The sequence below is a fragment of the Malus sylvestris genome, chromosome 13, assembly GCF_916048215.2.
Source record: "Malus sylvestris chromosome 13, drMalSylv7.2, whole genome shotgun sequence".
Classification (NCBI taxonomy): Eukaryota; Viridiplantae; Streptophyta; class Magnoliopsida; order Rosales; family Rosaceae; genus Malus; species Malus sylvestris.
In genome coordinates, this window is record NC_062272.1 from 42,264,110 (window position 1) to 42,278,405 (window position 14,296).

Consider the following 14,296-nt stretch of genomic DNA (forward strand, 5'->3'; position numbering starts at 1 on the left):
ACGTATGTGAGTGTTCGTTTCATGTTTACATCAATCTTCTCACATACACCTAGTTTAGGGTGTGTAGTCAGAAAATCTGAGTGAAAATTGAGTGCATATCTTGTAAAGAATTGAGCAAATTCTCTAAGGCAGGTTACTACATTCAAAACATGGTTTTAAATGCTTAATTGTGAACTAATATGTGGTGACTATGATTAAGTATGTACTTAAGTGTAAGGATGATTAAAATCTATGTGAGTAATTTTTTTTTTAATATGTCATGTGCATTGGAAATCCCTGAGGCAACGTTGGAAGGTTTAAGATTGTCTTTAGTTTGTTTTGTTTCGTTTTGTTTTGTTTTGATTTTTCTGTTTTGCTCGAGGACTAGCAAAAGCTAAGTGTGGGGGAATTTGATAGGAGCATATTCATGCGACTTAAATGGCTTGTTCTCGTACTTTTACGTTATGTTTCTTTAGTTATTTTAGTCCTTTATGCTTCTTTTGTGTGTTTTCAGGTTCTAAGGGCTTAAGGAGCAAAGAAGTGCATTTAGAGGCCTTTGTGGAGCACTATTGGGCTAAGGATGGATAGCTTAGGCTTGGAGCCAAAATGTTGGATGAAATTGAAGGCCTTGTATGCACTTGAGGACACAAAACAATGGCCCTAACCCAATTACACAACCTTGCCATGGGCTTAACCATATAACACCATTCCCTTGCCATGCAAACCACCCTATTTTAGGCCCATTTTATGTACTTAAACCCTAGCCCTTTAAACTTGCAGCCCTATTATGATTTATTCACTTCCATATTCTTCTTTAATCCACATGCATTCATCATAATTCACAACACAAAACAGCCACACCAAACCACCCATTGCCGTGCCTTCCCTTGCCATTTTTAGCCATCACACTTCATCATTGCAGCCACCATTCACCCTAGTTGTCAATCACATACTTTCCCATTGTATAATTCATCCACATGTATCTTTAATCATTCACTCACAAGCTTTCCCAACAAACAAATCAGCCACACGCACACCTAACCCCCCATTGCCGTGCATCCCTTAACAATTCCAGCATTCCACCAATTTTTCCTAGCTGTTTTTCACATGCATCCCCTCACTCTTTAATCATTTCCAACCTAGCAACCCCTTTAATCATTCATCCTAGCTGCCATTAACATGCTCACCCATCCATTCTCTCCCTATAAAACCATGCAATGCATTCATACAATAGAGGGGAATTCACCACAAAACAATCACACAACACACCATCACAAAATCCCATTCTTTGCCGTGCATATCTCTTCCATTTTCTGCATATTTTCTCTTCATTGCAATCATTCCCCACTCCATTCCACATACACCTAAAGCCCTAAACATTTCCTTAGACCTTGTGCTACAACAAAGAGGAAGAGAAGAGGGCCTAAACGTTCATACAATTCAAGTTTGAGTTGTTGGAATGTTTAGGTGTTTCTTTGATTTCAATGTTTAAATTCAATTCTCTTTGTCTTATAAGTATGAGGAACTAAACCCCCCTTTAGCTAGGGGGTGATTCGAAACTATGTTTATGCTTGCAATATGAATTGATTACCTTTGGTTGGAATTTCATAAGTTGTGGATTCAATTTGTTTAACCGTTTGATTGATAACTTATTTATGTATGTTTATTGAGAGTGCACGCTTAATTTTCATGCATAAATATGACGCTAGAATATAAGTGAGTTTCACCTAATCGTTATGAACTTATATTCACAAGTAGTGGAGGTTGCTTATAAACAATCGCGTTAAATGAATTCTTGGCACTAGTTTCATGCTTTTCATAGTAACGAATGCCTCGTCAACACTTATAGTTTTCATGATGCTTAATGATCTTTGATTGTATCTTTATTGTGCTTTTCACGTAAAGGACTTTTGGAGAATGTTGTGAATTGCGTTGCGCAAACCCATCCAATTCATTAACTTAAGGAGAACTAGACGGTTAATTTAAGCGGACCTAATTAACCTAGGGTGTTGAGTTTCATAATTTATCGAAAGACCAACTGAGAATCGATCTTGTATTGCAAGTGTGACATGTGTGGAGAAGAACCCCTTAAGCTATTCCATCATCCATATTTTTCATCGCATTCATATTTACATTTTGCCCTTAATTATAATCTGTCCATTTAATTTAATCTCGACAAAAACAACTCAATTCACCCCCCCATATTTTGTTAAAGTCTTAGTCGTTCAAATCTATCTTATTTTATGCTTTTAAGTATTTGGAGTCTTTTGAACTTGTTTTGAGTCTTTTGGTTTGTCTTAGTGTTTTAAAAGTTAGTTTTATTTATTTGAGTCAAGTGTTTAGCATCCCTAGTTAATCCCCGGTCTAGAACTATCCCTACTTGCATCATTACTACAATTGTCATCAATAGGGTTTAATTTGTGTGTCAAGTAATTCTCACATCACCCTTGAAGAAGTTTCCAACCAAATTCAAGATCAAGCCTCGACGGCCATCGAGGAAATCACAAGTCCGATTCAAGATCAAGTGTCTACCACCCTTGAATCAAAACCTAGTTCAAGAATAAGCTGTGGAAAATCAACAATTGGAGGAATCCAGAAAATCCTCCAACCCAGTTCAAGATCAAAGCTGTGGAAAGTCAACAAGCGCAACAAAATACGTGCCGATTCACCCACTACCAAAGCCAAAGATCATCTACCACATGAAGCTCCTTGTGGTCCAATTTCAACCTTCAAGATCAAGCCTCGACGGCCCTTGAAGAAATTTCAAACAAAGTTCAAGATCAAGCCTCAACGGCCCTTGAAGAAATCTCAAGCCCAATTCAAGATCAAGCCTCGACGGCCCTTGGATCGACATCTACATTAAGGGACTTCAAAACGCATCTCCTACACGTGACAAGCACATGTATACGACGCGCCTTGAAGTGGGGGCATTTGTAGACATCGAAATTTCGGTAAATAAATGTTGACCGATAAATCAAAGTGTCAACGCTCATGTATTACATAAATTTTACACGTAGCGTGTGACTCAACGAAAATTGAAATGAGTTGGAAAAGTCATCAAATAGGACACGTGTCAACACCTGGCAGAAACGACTTATTTCATCTGGAATATTATATTCAAAATTAGGCCTTGGAAAATTCTATAAATACAAGCCCAATTTCATTCATTTGGGGGGGGACCAATTCATATTACACCTTGAAGCTCTGAAGCTCTGAAACTCCGAAGCTCTCAAGCATCCAAGTTCCCGAAGAATCAAGAAAGTGTTCTTCGTTCTTCGTTCATCGTTCTTCCAAGATCAAGCCTCGACGGCCCTTGGATCAACAATCATCCACCTTCAAGATCAAGCCCCGATGGCCCTTGAAGAAAGCGTTCTTCGTTCTTCATTCATCGTTCTTCCAAGATCAAGCCCCAACGGCCCTTTGGATCAACAATCATCCACCAATTCAAGATCAAGCCCCGACGGCCCTTGAAGAAAGTGTTCTTCGTTCTTCGTTCATCGTTCTTCCAAGATCAAGCCCCGACGGCCCTTGGATCGACCATCCACCAATTCAAGATCAAGCCCCGACGGCCCTTGAAGAAAGCACCATCGTTCATCATCCGTTCATCCAAGATCAAGCCCCAACGGCCCTTTGGATCAACAATGTCAACAAATCCACACATCCAACCGTTCTTCAAGATCAAGCCCAAAAGCCCTTGAAGATCCGTTCATCACTGTTCTTCAAGATCAAGCCCAAAAGCCCTTGGAGATCCGTTCATCACTGTTCTTCAAAGATCAAGCCCAAAAGCCCCTTTGAAGATCCGCTCAAATCCACCTTCAAGATCAAGTCCACGGCCCTTGAAGAACGTTCATCCTTAGATCAAGCCCAACGGCCATTTGGATCAATCGCACATCCATAAATACACACCTTACGGAGATCGAATCAGAGGATCAAATTAGAGAGAGATTGTAACCCAAAATCATCAAATACAAATATTTGTTTGTGCACGTCGTTCTTGTCTCTTTCGTTTCAGGAATTTTTCGTGTTCACAACTACAACTCGAAAAAGTTTCACACACTCTTGATCAAGACAGTGTGAAGCCAAATCAATTTATGGTGCCAACAAGAGCTTCATCAATGGAGGGCAACCACAATTCTCAAAAGCTTCACACACTCTTGATCAAGACAGTGTGAAGCAAAACCAATTTATGGTGCCAACAAGAGCTTCATCAAAGGAGGGCAACCACAATTCTCAAAAGCTTCACACACTCTTGATCAAGATAGTGTGAAGCAAAATCAATTTATGGTGCCAACAAGAGCTTCATCAATGGAGGGCAACCACAATTCTCAAAATCAATTTATGGTGCCAACAAGAGCTTCATCAATGGAGGGCAACCACAATTCTCAAAAGCTTCACACTCTTGATCAAGACAGTGTGAAGCAAAATCAATTTATGGTGCCAACAAGAGCTTCATCAATGGAGGGCAACCACAATTCTCAAAAGCTTCACACACTCTTGATCAAGACAATGTAAAGCAAAACCAATTTATGGTGCCAACAAAAGCTTCATCAATGGAGGGCAATTACAATCCTCAAACCTTGGAAGCAAATTCAAGACTGTTCGAAGCAAATTCAATTTATATGGTTCATCCAAACCTTCGACTACTACAAGGTCCGGCTTGCATCACAATATCTTACTCAACAATGTGGAAGCAAAATTTGTATATGTTGTCTCTCCCACATTTTCAAATTTCTAGTTTCCCAAAAAAAAAAAAAAAAAAAAAAAAAAAAAAAAAAAAAAACTTCAACTCCAAAGCTTCATCAATGGAGGACAACAACAAATTCTCAAAAGCTTCAGACTATCTTGATGAAGATAGTGTGAAGCAAAATCAATTCATGGTACCCAACAAAAGCTTCACCAACAAAAGCTTCAACTCCAAAGCTTCACCTACAAAGCTTCAACTCCAAAGCTTCACCAACAAAAGCTTCATCGATGGAGGACAACTACAAATTCTCAAAAGCTTCACACTATCTTGATCAAGATAGTGTGAAGCAAAATCAATTCATGGTACCCAACAAAAGCTTCAACACAAAAGCTTCACCTACAAAAGCTTCACCCACAAAAGTTTGACCCACAAAAGCTTGACCTACAAAAGCTTCACCCACAAAAGCTTCACCCACAAAAGCTTCACACTATCTTGATCGAGATAGTGTAAGGCAAAATCAATTCATGGTGCCCAATGATAGGAACATATTTATGTGACTTAGTTAGCTTGTTCTTGTGCATTTGTGTTGTTATTTCTTAGTTAATTATGTATTTTAAGCTATTTTCGTGTGTTTGTAGGTCATAATAACAAAGTTGGCAAGAAAGTGCATTTTTGAGCATTTTTGAGCCAAGATTGGATAGTGCAAGCATGGAGACATGAGGATGGATGTTTTTGAAGATTTGAAGGCTAGAAATCAACATGTGTGTGTGCAAGTGTGTTGACCTACAACTCCAAACATCCATCCACTACACCCTTTACATCCACTCATTACCAAACATCCACCCACTACACCCATTACATCCACTCATTACCACAACACTCACCCACTACACCCATTACATCCACTCATTACCAAACACTCATCCACTACACCCATTACATCCACTCATTACCAAACATCCACCCACTACACCCATTACATCCACTCATTACCGCAACACTCACCCACTACACCCATTACATCCACTCATTACAACTCCATACACTCCTCTCCCTAGCCTATAACTACATCCGCCCTTCACCATAATTTGGAGGCCATCATCCAAAGACACTACATTTCACATCTCACAACTTCATTCACAAACACAATTTCCTTGCCGTGGACCTCCATCCATTCATCTAGCCATACTACATCTCACCAATCCATACACTTTCATCTCTTAGTCGTGCAAATCCATTCCATCCATATATCCATACACATCCTAGACACTTGTGCTACAACAAGGTGGTGAAAACAAAGGTCCTTGACGTTTCAAGCTTGGAACTTTGGAGCGTTTTAGGTGTACTCCGATCTTGCTTTCAATGTCTACTTTTTATTTTCTAATTTTGTTGCAATTATGAGTGGCTAAACCCCTATTTAGTTAGGGGGAAGATTGAAGCCAGGAACATGCTTGAGATTTGAATTGATTTCTTCCAATTGTGATTTGATAAGTTGTGATTGCAATTCAATTATCTATTTTATTCATAACTGATTCTTGTATGTTTATTAAGGATGCATACTTAATTTTCATGCATGAATTAGATGCTAGAATATAAATGAGTTTCACTTAATCGTTACAAGTTTATATTCATGAGTAGTGAAGGTTGTCTATCACAATCGCGTTAATTGAATTCTTGGCAATTGTATCATGCATTCATAGTTATAATTGCCTCATCAACACTTATGATTTTCATTGAACGTAATAATCTCTGATTGTATCTTTATTATGCATTCATATAGGGGACTTTTAGAGAATGATTTGGGTTGTCGCATGCATTCATCCAATTCAATGAGTAAAGGAAAATCTGAGGGTTAATTTGTGCATCACGATTAATCTGGGGTGTTGAGTATCATAGTTTATTGAAAAGCAATTGGAAATCGATTCATGTACAAGTGTGTCATGTGTGAAGAACGGACCTCTAACTAATCCCTCCATCATTTTATTTCTTGAATTCATTTTATAATCTGCCTAGTTTTATAACTTGCTTGTTTATTTCAAATTCATCCAAATCAAAACCCCCATTTTACTTTCTTGTTCCAAAGTGTTTGAAATCTGTTTTGTTTGTGTTTTAGAGTGTTTTGATTTAAGTCAAAACACTAAATTCGTCCAAAGTTATGTTAGAGTCAAATCTACCCAGTTTGTGTTTTTAGGCAGTTTTGAGTGTTTTTAAGTTGTTTTGAGTCTTTAGAATCTGTTTTGAGTCCCTTGAGTCTATTCAAATGTTTGTAACTTTGTTTTTATGTTTTTGAGTAAGTTTAGAGGTTTAGCAAGCCCTCCTAATCCCCGGTTTAGCAAGCCCTCCTAATCCTCGGTTTAGAACAATCCCTACTTGCATTTATACTACAATTTGACAACAAGAGGGTTTAATTTGAGTGCTTAACTTTCATCGCATCACCCAACAAAGCTTGACCTACAAAAGCTTGACCCACAAAAGCTTGACCCACAAAAGCTTGACCTACAAAAGCTTCACCCACAAAAGCTTGACCTACAAAAGCTTAACCCACAAAAGCTTGACCCACAAAAGCTTCAACATAAAAGCTTCACCTACAAAAGCTTCACACTATCTTGATCAAGATAGTGTGAAGCAAAATCAATTCATGGTGGCCAACAAAGTTCCAACCTCAAAGCTTCACCTACAAAGCTTCAACACCAAAGCTTCACCTACAAAGCTTTAAAAAAATATATATATATTTTTTATTTTTATTTTTATTTTTTTTTTTGGAAATTCAAAAATTCAAAAATTCGGAAATTCGAAAATTCAAAAATTCGAAAACTTAGCAAGGCAGTGAGGTGATTGGCATCAATCCAATTGATTATATTTAATTCAATCACTTAGTGAATTAAAACTTCATTTTAATTCACCTTTCTTCTTTGACGACTACATTTAATCATCTAGAAGAACTCACAAGCTATGAGTGACATCTAACCATATGTCATAGCTACCCAAGCTAATGTAGAAGTTTATTCGGAGAACCTATTCAGTTGGAATTACAATGTAATTTAATCCTTCTCTAAAACAATACTCTCAATCACATTACTAGGGTATCGATATATTATGTCAAACCCCTAATGTGATTATTCCTTCTTATATGATTCAATTGAGTCGTATAGGAACGCTTTCCTTTATTACGCTCGATACTTCGGCCGAAGATTCCCGAATCATATCTTAGAGTATTCTTCCTCTCTTATCGAGGATTAGAGATTCCTTGTTGCGCATACACTTGCCTTCATGACTAAGTGGCTTAACCCCAACTATGCCGTTGACATTCTGATAGAGTGACTTTTGACATAATCAAAGATCAAGTACTTAACCACAAGACAACGACGATGCCTCATGTCAAAGGACTACTTACATTATTCCAACCATTAGAGTTACTTGCTTGACATGTGAGTAGACCTCCATGCAAGTACTCTCGTTCGATTGTGTTCAGTGAACTCATTCCCTTAATGAGCACCTACATACTTGCCTTAGTGTCACAACACGAATGGGATGAGACTTTCCATCCTTCCAATTGAAGCGGACACAGTATGTACCGGTCTTCGCATTGTCAGTATCCCTCCGACAATCCAATGACCAGGAACCTTTTTGGACATTTGGTTATGTGAAGAAGGTCTCTGTAGTCTAACATCATTAGATTACTTCTTCAATCGATCCATTGTCCATGGATACACTATTTAGGACATATATCGTTTATAGAGATAGTCCTAATTAGTATCTTTGCCATTTGATGTAGAAGAGTCATCCATACATCGATTCAATTGTCCTGAATGGTTTCTTCCAAAGATTGACTTTCAGGGCATATTTCCAACAATCTCCCACTTGCACTAAAGTCAATCACTAGTGTATCTTATACATCTTGTTGAGAGAGTTTATGCTCATAGGTTAACTTGGTTATGTATTAATCCCTTTTATTATTCAAAAGGGATTCATTTATCAAATATTTCCAAAACATTTGATGATGTCTCTTTATTGTGTTCGAATACTTTGATGAGACCTTAGTACTTCATCCATTATGAAGTTCCATTTGTTAAAATGGCTTATTTTTCACTTTGGTTAACAACCTAAGTGAATGCACGCTTCCAGAGTCCCACTTTGATGTTTCTTTCTTAAAGGCAATAATACTCTATCAGTTGCTTTGGTTCTGATCCTGGGATATAGTAATATCTTAAAGTGACAAACTCAGTGGTTTCTTCACCTTTGGATATCTACTTCACAAGTCAATACATGTGTCCCTTTTGTGATTTTATGACACATTCATTATAAGGGTTATGAAAGTGATTTCCTATCACATAGGAAAATGCTTTCTTAAATCTACAACATTTGAGATTTAATTCCCATAATCATTATTGAGATAGCCTTGCTATATCAATAAGTCCAATTTCAAGTCTATACTTTAAAATTGACCGTGTCATGTTTTGTCATTTCTCAAGTAACATCCATGTTTTATCAAGTCTATCAAATAGACTTTATTCACATCTTGTTGCTCAAATTATGACATCACTCCCACTGGCCTTGTTGTAACTTAGCATTCATTCAAAATTAACAATTATATTTTCTTGATTTGAATGCATATTGCTCCCACTAACTTAAATGAATCACACACAAAAGAATTCCTTCTCAAGTAATTCCATTTGTAATGTGTGACTTGCTTTATCAAGTTTATTCATTTAAATTATATGGTGTCATACATCATACTTTAAGTTTTAGTCATACTAATACCTTTAATGTAGTCATATAAGAATTATCCAAGTCTTTAGTGGAAGCATTGCTCCTACTAAGGATATAGAAACTCAACCATTCCTTCTAGGTGGTTGATATAATTCTTTATTAAAACTACATAGAGCAATATTGTTACATGAGATGTTGAATTTGGTTTGTCTTCTTGTTAAACCATATGTTGTGACTCATTTTGAAACTTATTCCCTTTTGTTTCATCAACTTGTCCATATGCTTGGTTATTTAGCTTGTTCTCATAAAAGAGAATTATGGACAACTCCCAACATATAACCATTTTATGCTAGATTGACGAAACCAACATTCAAAGACTATTCTTTAGAATGTCACACAACATAGAATTTTAACTTTTGAAGAGCTTGAGTCTTTTAACAATTAAAATTGCAAACTCTTAATAATAGTCAAATACTATTATTCTTTAGACAACTATAAACCAATCATATTTAAGTTTATATCCATTTTCACACCTCCCACTATTTCTCATGACTTTAATGAGAAATCATTTCATACATTCAAAATGTATAAAAGTGGAGTATTTTGGTAGAAGACATTGTGTAGTAGCTTTAAAACATTTCATGCTTATTTGTTTCAATCTTCACTAAGTTTAATGTCTTGTTATTAAGTCAATAAAGTCTTTAAATATTTTATAGATTTAGACACTTCTTTCTTGGTTTAATCACTAACACAATTGACATTTTAAAACCTTTTAAAGAATGCCCAATTAGTTGTTCAAAATTACTAATTGAATCAAGAGTGATCTTGATCATTGTGTTTCAAGTGATAACCATATAAGAAACGTTTTTCTTATTACTTATATCATTATAATGTGATCTTCCTTTTCTTCAAGAAAGGATTCTCTAGCCTTTTTGTCAATTCATATAGAACTCATAAGTAGACAAATGGAACCAAATCTAAAGATTCATTGTATCCTTTTATGTCCTACATGTGAGATCTATCCACAATTGATAAATCTAAAGTTTGGTTATCACATTACAATAAGTGATATAACTCTTGTATCTCATCTAGGATACAACAAGACTATTTTCAATTCATAACATTACTTTAAGGAAATAATATATTAAAAAGGCATTCTTCACATTACATTAATATGATAGTTCAAACATTCATAATGTTTAATACAAAATGTATTAGCTCTATACATTTAGAGACTAATTAAATACCTTTATACATTTAGGCATTAATAGTGGTCTTCCATCATATGAAGCCACATAATAAGTTCTTATCAAAATAAGAAAGTTTAAAGACAATCTTTAATGCCTAACAAACTTCCTAAGTAGTGAGCAAAAAACATAATGGTCGAACCCTTCTCCACCTTTTCCTTGCTTGTTCCTCTTCTACTTGGCTCCTCCACCTATATACAATTATACAAGTGATTAGCCCTTTATATCAAATATAAATATTTAGAAGATCTAACATTTAGAATTGAAGATAAGAACATAAACCATACCTTGTGGCTTGTCCTTAAGAGTTGCAAGGTATAACCTGCAATTCCTCTTCCAGTGCCCCTCCTTTCCACGGTGGTGGCAAGTCCCCTTGGGCTTCATTGCCTTCTTTTTCTTCACTCCTCCTTTAGGCTTAGGAGTGGGTGACTTCTTCTCCTTCCCTTTGCCTTTGCCTTGCGGCTTAGACTTGGAAGAGGATGGCTTGTTGTAGACTACTGCAGAAGTACCTACAACGTTCTCTTTCTTCATAGTCTTCTCAGCAGTTACTAACATATTTAGTAACTCAGAGAGAGTACTATCCATCTTATTCATATTGTAGTTCATTACGAACTACGCGAATGAATCAGAAAGAGAAGTCAATATAAAGTCCTGGGCCAATTCCCCGTCAAGTGGAGTGCCAAGGTTCTCCAATTGTTCAATGAATCCTATCATCTTCAGTACATGTTGGTGTACTGGAGCCCCCTTGACCATCTTGGTCTTCACAAGTTCACAAACAGTGCTAAAGCGACGGTTGCGCGTCCCTTCACCATATAACTCCGTAAGATGGAGTATTATGGAAGATGCACTATCCATGCCCTCGTGCTGTCTATGTAGCTCCTCATTCATGGAAGCCAACAGATAGCACTTGGCTTGTGTGTCATCCTCAACGTGCTTGTCAAACTTAGCACGTTCATCCTCAGTAGCCTCAGGGCCGAGAGGTATGTGAGGTGGGGCCTTGTCTAGTACGTAAACAATCTTCTCCAATGTTAGGAGAATCTTGACATTATGATACCACGATGGGAAATTGTGCCCCTCTAGGCAATGTTTGTCAAGTATTTTCGCGAGTGTGCTTCCAACCATATCTATATACATAAACAAATAAAATAATTAGATTGATTGTTGATTAAGTCAAACGATTCGGGTCTTTAAACCGAATGACACCACCCACCATTTTTGGCAAATTCCATATCCCTCATGATGGAATCCGGGAGATTTCAAAGAAAGCTCCTAGCGGGTTATGGGAGGCTCACTATTACCAAGCCCACCTCACGATTATACGATGTTGGCTAGCAAAAATAATAATGAGAGGGTACGCTTACCCATTCACAACAACCTCTTGTGATTACCCATCTTTTTGGCCTCTAGAGAACAATGCCTCACGATTATACGATGTTGGCACCATTTCTCTTAGTTAAGTTCTTTCCCACCATGCCGGTTTAGATAGGGGTTCAAGCATGACCTCACGATTATACGATGTTGGCCACACTCGTTGCCTACCTTCACCTCATCAAATGTTTTAAATAAACTCCTCCTGAATATAAGCATGCACTTTGTCACTTCCCCATTATAGGGTGAAGGCGGTGTACAAGTCATAAACGCTTGGAGCCTACCACGGTGGAAGGCCACGAAAAAGTGTTCAAAGCACTCTTACGCTTACAACTTAATATTGTTTGGTAGAGGGATTTTAAGGTCTCATCAATTTTATTTATTTAATCACATTCAAATAAATAATGTCCTATTACAACTACTAGTCCAAAGTTTAATGAATTTTAGTAGCATATAATATCCCTACTATTCGTTTTCATAAAACAAATCAATATCAAAACATTTTTCAAAATATTGGAGATATATATAACTACTAATTGTATTCATTATAGTTTAGTAGCGTATGATACTCCCACTATTTGTTTTAAGAAAAAACAAATCAATATCAAAAACGAATTTTTCAAATATTGGAAGTAACTACTACTACTAAGGGTTTTTGCATTCCTTTGAAATTGGACTTTATAGTTATCTTAGGCTCTTGGATGACCATGGACTTATTAGGTTATTGCAACAACGAGCCAACATTGTTGAATATAAACTCGGGGAGGTTGTGTCAATTTAATTACGTGCTTATCAATCCAATTAAAACATTTTCATTGAGCCATTAGAAATGAAAGACAATCATTCATTGCTAATTTGGGCATTGGACCCTTTTAATCTTTAATCTCATGTCAAAAACCCTCTTTTAGTTATGTCTCCTTACCAATAGTTAAAGAAACTCTAGTCTAGCACTAGAGGGAATCAACTAACGAATAGAGATTAAGAAGTAATAAGAATTACAAACCGATTTGTACAAATTCCTATAAATTACATATACTAAAAGGGGAGAGATAGATTAACGTCAAACGTGATAAGGTCCAATTAAACAGTAATTAAAACACATTCCCAAGATTCAAACAATTTGATTTTAGCGCTTTATCTCATAGCTCAATTATCATTTAAGGCATAAGTCCATAGTCACCCATTTTATAACTACTTAAACACATTTAAATAATCATAATGGAATGCAACATAAACATTTAGATTTAGTGCATATGGGCATAATAGTATTATGAGTTTAAACAACTAACAAAATTAAAATCAAATATTTTAACTTTCTAGTTAGTAGGGGCCTAAATGCAAATATGAAAAAGTTAGGGGTCAAACCGTAAATACTCAAAAGTATAAAATATCTTTTTCAAATTACAAAAAGCCCCCCAAGTGGATAAATCCACTAGGGTGGCCGGCCAATTAATGGGGGGGGGGGTGGGAAGTCTCACCCACATGCTTTAATTCAATGCAAAGTAGAAAAATCCAAATTTTGCATGTCACTTGGTTTTGGCATTAAAAGGCTTTAATGAGAAAGGTGATGGAAATCTCCTAGACAAGTCTAGGGTTTTATAAGTTTTAATATAGTTATGGATGGTAAGAACATCATCCAAAACCATAAAACCATGCATGAAAACCAAATAAAACCATTTTCACCCAAAACCAAACTATGAACACCAAGAACAAAACCATGAACACTTTTTCAAGATTTGTGTATTCTTGGTGACTTTCAAACCCAAAAACAAAAGTGACAAGGTTTCTACTTTCTAGCTTTAAAATGATGTGGGAGTGTCTTACAATAAAACACAAACACATGCTCAAAAAACCCCAAAACCGTGCCAACCACAAAGAACAAAACCCCAAATTTTGTTCATGACTTATTCTTCATTCATGCATACAAAACATCTTTTTACATGCATACCTTTTTCAACTCTTGATTTATAATTTTTCAACCATTGAAAAACAAAAGATAAACATACTTTTAAATGAAGAAATAATATGTCAAACTAGTTCTAAACTCATTTTTCATTCATGCATACAAAACATCTTTTGCATACATATCTTTCTCAACTTTTGACTAACATTTTTCAACTATTGAAAAACAAAAGACAAACATACTTTGAATGAAACAATAATATGTCATACATAACATTAATACCCATATGCATAAAATCCAAAAGGACACATTATACATAAACCTTTGGTTCTGATACCACTTGAAGGGAAATCTATGAGATTCATGGATGGGATTTCTAAATGACTATCATGCATATACAAATCA

General features: G+C 36.2%; 1 long non-coding RNA gene across 1 annotated transcript; it reads right to left on the reverse strand.

Annotated features, from left to right (window-relative positions):
- Positions 1-2,925: 2,925 nt before the first annotated feature.
- Positions 2,926-3,506, reverse strand: LOC126597517 (uncharacterized). The gene is made up of 2 exons (XR_007614277.1): positions 3,420-3,506; positions 2,926-3,312 (listed from the first exon to the last, which is right to left on the reverse strand). It is a non-coding gene; the product is annotated as an uncharacterized LOC126597517 (long non-coding RNA).
- Between the last annotated feature and the right edge of the window lie 10,790 nt (positions 3,507-14,296).